Raw genomic sequence first — 7,375 nt, 5'->3', positions numbered from 1 at the left:
ACTGCAGCCTCAATCTCCCAGGCTCAAGCGATCCTCCCGTCTCAAGCCTCCCAAGTATAGGCATGCGCCACCATGCCTGGCTAATGTTTTCTTTTTTTTTTTTTTTTTTGGTAGAGACAAGATCTCACCATGTTGCCCAGGCTGGTCTTAAACTCTTTGGTCTGAAGTGATCCACTTGCCTGGGCCTCCCAAAGTGCTGGAATTACAGGCATGAGCCACCATGCATGGCCCATTCATTTGTTCATTCATATTTATATAGGTCAGAAGTCCAATAAAGAGCTCAATGGGCAAAAACCAAAGTGTTAGCAGGACTGCATTCTATTCTAAAGTTCTAGGGGAGAATATATTACCTTGTATTTTTCAGCTTCTTAGAGGCCCCCTTCTTCTATCTTCAAAGCCAATAATGTTGCATCTCTGCATCTTTTTTCTTTTTTTGAGGCAGGGTCTGTCCTGTCACCCAGGCTGGAGTGCAGTGACACAATCACGGCTCACTGCAGCCTCAACCTTCTGGGCTCAAGTGATACTCTCACTTCAGTCTGCTGAGAAGCTGGGACTACATGTGGGCACCACCATGCCCAGCTATTTTTTTTTTTTTTTTTTTTTGAGACAGCGTCTCGCTCTGTTGCCCAGACTGGAGGACAGTGGCATGATCTTGGCTCGCTGCAAGCTCCGCCTCCTAGGTTCATGCCATTCTCCTGCCTCAGCCTCCTGAGGAGCTGGGACTACAATTTTTTGTATTTTTAGTAGGGATGGGGTTTCACCATGTTAGCCACGATGGTCTCGATCTCCTGACCTCACGATCCGCCCACCTCAGCCTCCCAAAGTGCTGGGGTTACAGGCGTGAGCCACTGCGCCCAGCCCCACGCCTAACTAATTAAAAAAATTTTTTTGTAGAGACAAGGTCTCAAACATCTGGGCTCAAGTGATCCTTCCACCTCGACTTCCCAAAGTATTGGGATTACAGGTGTGAGCCATGATGGCCAGCCTCTATGTCTTTTTTCTGTAGTCACATCTCCTTTTCTACTGTTAAGGACCCTTGTAGTTGTATTGGGCCTACCCAGATAATCCAGCATATTCTCACTGTTATAAGGTCAGCTGATTAGCAACCTTAATTCCTTCTACAGCCTTAATTCCCCTTCGCCATGTAACATATGAAACATATTCACAGGTTTTCAAGATGTGTACATGGAGATCTTCAGTGGGCCATTATTCTACCTACTATGATGATCAATATAAAAATTATTATGACATTTTACATATTTTCATTTTTTCATGCTATGCCTTTGAAATCTAATGTATTTTATATTGACAGCATTTCTCAATTCAGAATAACCACATTTCAGGTGTTCAATGGCTACATGTAACCAACAGCTACATATCAGATGGCATAGTCCTAAATAATAACTAATATTTATGAGGATTTTGTGTAGAATAGTGCTATCCAATAGTACTTTTTATACTACAGAAGCCTTCTATATTTGTGTTATCTACATGGTTATTTAAACTTACGTTTTTTTAAATCAAATAAAATTTAAAAATCAATTATTTAATCAAACAAGCCACAATTCAGAGGCTCGATAGTCACATGTGGCTAGTGGCTACCATATTGAATAGCACAGGTACAGAACATGGCAGCAACATTTCAAGTCTTAAAAAATGTGTTAACCAAATGCTCATATTAGTCATTAATTTTTTTTTCGTATGAGCATTAAAGCAACCACAGAGCAACTTGAACAATATAGCTTTCTAGTATACTCTTCAGGATAAGAAGAGTTGCAAAATGTACACTTAAGCAACTGAATGAAGTGACTTTCTACATAGGTTTAGCAGTCAATTCATTGAAAGTGGAAGAGCTAGTGTTTTTAGTGGCTTTATAGTTTATAAAGTATTTCACATAGATCAGAGATTTTTTTGTTTTCAGTGAGGATGTGTGTTTACCACGTGTTGGGGGTGGGTACAGTGAGTTCTCTATTCAAGTAAGATTGGAAGCTGGCTCAGAGCTCATCCAGTCCAGTCTCCCACAGGTATAGAAGTGCCCTGGTAAAATCTCAGAGCTGACTGTCCAGTCAAGATTTGCATAACTCCAGAAATGGGGCTTTTACTACCCCTCGGAGTAGCCCATTCTGCTGTTGGGCACCTCCAATGGTCAGCATTTTCCTTCCAGCAGCCTCTTTCTTGGGTTGGGGGGTGGACAGATACTGTCACTCCAGCCTGACCCTCAGGACAACAGAGGCAGCTGGGTTGGGAACAGAGGCAGAAAAAGCCATAAGTTAAATCCAAGAATGAACAGAGACACGGCAGGATGGGCAGGGACATTCCTGGGGTGCCAGCAGTCTCTAGCTTGATCCAGGAGGCACTGGGGAGGAGGTTGCTGATGGCAAGATTCTAGGCCGGAGGTGACTCAGAAGGCCGGGTTGTCAATGGCCCTCTAATCCCCGGTATATTCTTCAGGCCTGAAGCCGTAGTGAGGGGGTGGCTCTGTGGAAGTTGGGCCCCAGGTAGGCTTCAGAATCACCTCACTGTAGGAGGGTGGGGGCGCAGAGAGGGATGCTCTGACCCTCTCTAGGGGGATGATGGAGGGCAGTTCCCGGGGTCCTCGGCAATCCGTCAGGGCATCTGGGTCTGGGTCTCTGCAGCTGGGACAGTAGTGCTTAGCCAGTCACAGATGCACAAGAGGGGCAGGATGATCAGGAACATGATGACGAAGATCCTCAAGGGGCCAGGGAAGAACACATTTTCCTAGCAGCAGCTGTCGCCACAGCATTTGAATCCTTTGGGGCAGGCGAAGGAGAGACCACATTTGGCTGCAACCTTTTGGGGGCCAGCGAGCAGGATGAGCAGCAAGGTGGTCATGAGGCCGGGGACCCCAGACATTTTTTCTTTTTTTTTTTTTTTTGAGATGGAGTCTTGCCCAGGCTGGAGTCCAGTGGCACGATCATGGCTCACTGCAACCTCCACGCCTCCCTGGTTCAAGTCATTCTCCTGCCTCAACCTCCCAAGTGGCTGGGATTACTGGTGCATGCCACTATGCCTAATTTTTGTATTTGTAGTAGAGACAGGGTTCACGATGCTGGCCAGACTGGTCTCGAACTCCTGACAAGTGAGCCACCCGCCTTGGCCTCCCAAGGTGCTGGGTATACAGGCGTGAGCCACCGCACCCGACCAGATATTTTCTTTTTTTTTTGTAAAGTCTCAGCCTGGGCGACATCGGGAGACCCCATCGCTACAGAAAACAAAAAATTAGCTGGGCATGGTGTCATGTGTCTGTGGTCCCAGCTACTCAGGAGGCTGAGACAGGAGGATCACCTGAGCCCAAGAGGTCAAGGCTGCAGTGAGCCGAGATTGTGCCACTGCACTCCAGCCTAGATGACAGAGCAAGACCCTGTCTCAAAAACAAAACAAAACAAGAGTCCGGTCAATTTTCTCAGTTTTTCTCAAGGAAGACATATAGGAAACAGCATGAGGAGATACAAATTGACACAAGCACAGGTTTATTTTGTCCACTTCCAGGGTGCCTACCCATGCTGGGTTTGCCTCACTCGGATAAGAATAGCCATTCAAGAACAACCAAGGTAAAACCAGCCACATTCTTTCATATTCCAAATTGCCAGCGCCTCCTCTAAAACTTAAGTTCTGCTTCTAAAATAGTGTATGCCAACATAGGGGAGGGAGTGGGAATGGGAGTGGATTTGAAGTCTCAAAATAACCAATATGATTTGGGGATTTTGGAAAATCATACTACTCACAAGCAAAATAAGCACGGTCTTAATATTCCCTGCTCTATAATCTTAAATATCAAAAAGCAGAAAAATTATATGTCTACAGTGATGGCTGGAAACAGTTGATACTTATATAGTATCAGACCGCAGTGGTCTCAGTGCTCCCCTCACATGGAAGTGAGGAGAGTGTAGTGCAGTGGAGGGTGAAGATTACACTTAGGTCACATTGCTAATGCTGACTTACTGCAGTGGAAGCACTGGAAGACCACCGTTGTTCACACAGTGAGGTTTCTGAAAAGGGAGTTTGCCACCTTATGAACCAGAGTTTCTTTACTTTTGAATACAAGAGAAACCATTGTTTCCTACAAATCTGATAAACTACCAAAACTAATCAAGCTGCATGATACATTTTGTTTACCAAATGGCCAACACTGAGTGATGGTGTTATGATATATGGAAATCCACCAACAGTTACAGAATATAAAACTTCCTTAATGGCAAATATGGATACTTAAGGAGGTTACACAAAGCAGGAGTTAATACAGCATTATCCCCACAGTGTGTATTTATCAAGGTAATTCATTAGCTAAGATTGCAAATAACCCATAAATCTCAATGGCTTAACACAATGAAAGTTTGTTTCTTACTCACACTGCAGTCTGATGTGAACTGTCCTTTAAGCAACTAACCGGTAGCGAAACCATCCGGAAGTTGAGTTATCCAAGGTCACCATGGCAGGCAAAGAGAACTAAAGAACTCAGTTAAAAACTAGGCCTGGCTGGGGACCCGGTGGCTCACGCCTGTAATCCCAGCACTTTGGGAGGCCAAAGTGGGCGGATCACTTGACGTCAGGAGTTTGAGACCGGCCTGGCCAAGGCGGCGAAACCCCGTCTCTACAAAAAATGCAGAAGTTAGCCGGGCGTGGTGGCATGTGCCTGTAATCCCAGCTAGTTGAGAGGCTGAGGCATGAGAATGGCTTGAACCTGGGAGAAGGAGGTTGCAGTGAGCCGAGATTGCGCCACTACTCTCCAGTCTGGGGACATAGAGGGAGACCTTGTCTCAAAAAAAAAAAAAAAAAAAAAAAGACCAGGCCTGGAACCCGGAAGTGGTGTATAATTTATATTACTCCTGTTTCCTTTTTTTTTTTTTTTTTTTCCAAATAAGGAGTCTCGCTCTGTCACCCAGGCTGCAGTGCAGTTGTGCCATCTTGGTTCACTGCAACCTTCTCCCGGTTCAAATGATTCTGCTGCCCGAGTAGCTGGGATTACAGGTGCGTGCCACCACACCCAGCTAATTATCTTTGTGTTTTTAGTAGAGACAATGTTTCGCCACCTTGGCCAGGCTGGTGTCGAACTCCTGAGTCTCAAGTGATCCCCCCGCCTCAGCCTCCCAAAGTGCTGGGATCGCAGGAGTCAGCCACTGCACCCAGCCTCTTCTGTTTACTTCTGTTGGCCAGAAATAATTTCGTGCTTCCACTTAATTGCAAATTGGGAGACACTGGGCGCCGTGGCTCACGCCTGTAATCCCAGCACTTTGGCAGGCGGATTACTTGAGGTCAGGAGTTTGAGACCAGTCCGACCAACATGGTGAAAACCCATGTCTACTAAAAATACAAAAATTAGCAGAGCGTGATGGCAGGCGCCTGTAATCCCACCTACTCAGGAAGCGGAGGCACTAGAATTGCTTGAACCCAGGAAGGGGAGGTTGCAGTGAGCCAAAACGGCACCACCGCACTCTATCCTGGGCAATAGAGCAAGATTCCATCTCAAAAAACTAAATAAGGCTGGGAGCGGAGGCTCAGGCCTGTAATCCCAGCACTTTGAGAGGCGGAGGAGGGCGGATCACCTGAGGTCAGAGTTCAAGACCAATATAGCCAACATGGAGAAACCCGGTCTCTACTAAAAATACAAAATGGGCCGGGCGCGGTGGCTCAAGCCTGTAATCCCAGCATTTTGGGAGGCCGAGACGGGCGGATCACGAGGTCAGGAGATCAAGACCATCCTGGCTAACACAGTGAAACCCCGTCTCTACTAAAAAATACAAAAAACTAGCCGGGCGAGGTGGCGGGCGCCTGTAGTCCCAGCTACTGGGGAGGATGAGGCAGGAGAATGGCGCAAACCCGGGAGGCGGAGCTTGCAGTGAGCTGAGATCCGGCCACTGCACTCCAGCCTGGGCGACAGCGTGAGACTCCGTCTCAAAAAAAAAAAAAAAAATGAACCGGGTGTGGTGGCGCATGCCTATAATCCCAGCTATTTGGGTGGCTGAGGCAGGAGAATCGCTTGAATCCCAGAGGCGGAGGTTGTGGTGAGCAGAGATGCCGCCCCATTGCACTCCAGCCTGGGCAACAAGAGCGAAACTCCGTCTCAAAATAAATAAATAAATAAATAAAATTAAAATTAAAATTGAGAAGAGAGGAGGAAATTTTCATCTTCCTGTCTGCCCAGGAATAATGACAACACAGTTCTGCTTCTGGCACAGAGGAAGAGCGTCTCAGATCCCAAAATTCCCCAACAAGGACATGGACCTCTCGGTGATACCCCAACAAAGCGTGAATTCAGCCACGCTCATGAAACTTTCTTTGCCATTCTCAATGGGGCATGTTTCAACATCCTCTCCCCTACTCTCACCTGATTATTGTTCTAATGTGAACTAATTTTTCATTCTTATTTTCAATTGAGTGTATGGGTCGGGGTTTAAAAACATTCAACATCCAAACCTATGGAAACAAGGAAAATGAAACAACCTGAAATCGTAAAGATTTATGACAGATACAATGGTGTTCCCTTAAGCTGCCCAGCTAATAAAGGGATACCTAACAAAGAAGTTAATCTGTATTAGTCAGGTCCTACAGAGAAACAGAAACCAACGGGATGTGTGCATGTATGTGTGTGTCTATATATGTGTGTGTATATATATATATGAAGAGACTTATTTTTTAAAAATTTTGTTTGTGTCAATTGTGCCTCTAGGTATGAGAAGAGATTTGTTGTAGGGAATTGGTTCATGTAATTACGGAGGCTAAGAAGTCCCAGTATTCTCAAATCAGCAAGCTGGAGATTGGGGAGAGCCAATGTGTGTTTATTTGGGTGGCTTGGAGATGTGGTAGATAGAGTTTTTATTATAAGGAGGAAAGTCTTCTGAGACACCTTTTGGCACCCGTGCTGGCAACTGCTCACCTGACTTCCACAAGGGAGTCAGCCCTGAAAGATAAACCATGTGGCTGAGCAAGGACTTTTTTTTTTTTTTTAACTTTTTGTTATAAACATTTTCAAACACAAGCAAAAATATAGAAATGTGATGCATAGAATGATATAATGAGCTTGATGTATCCATCATTCAGCTTCAACAATGACCAGTATTTTGTCATTCTTATTTCACTTATTTCCTCCATTCAGTCTTTTCCAAGGGCTAGATGTTAAAGCAAATCCCAAATGTTATGTAATTCCAGCCATGTACATTTAGACTAATTCTAACAGATGAGGACTTTTTATAAAACATAGATACAATAGTGTTAACACATTTTTAAAAAGTAACAATCCCTTATTTAACAATTTAACAATTCCTTAAGAATTTAAATTTTAATTTTTAAATTTAAATTTAGAGCCAGGCATGGTGGCTCACGTCTGTAATCCTAGCACTTTGGGAGGCTGAGGTGG

At 44.9% G+C, this 7,375-nt stretch overlaps 1 pseudogene; it reads right to left on the bottom strand.

Moving 5' to 3' along the window:
- Nucleotides 1–2,401: 2,401 nt before the first annotated feature.
- Nucleotides 2,402–3,139, bottom strand: LOC102118018 (transmembrane protein 92 pseudogene; annotated as a pseudogene).
- Between the last annotated feature and the right edge of the window lie 4,236 nt (nucleotides 3,140–7,375).

The sequence above is a fragment of the Macaca fascicularis genome, chromosome 7, assembly GCF_037993035.2.
Source record: "Macaca fascicularis isolate 582-1 chromosome 7, T2T-MFA8v1.1".
NCBI lineage: Eukaryota > Metazoa > Chordata > Mammalia > Primates > Cercopithecidae > Macaca > Macaca fascicularis.
Note: the sequence above shows the minus strand (reverse complement) of the source record. Positions and strands in the feature narration are given on the sequence as shown.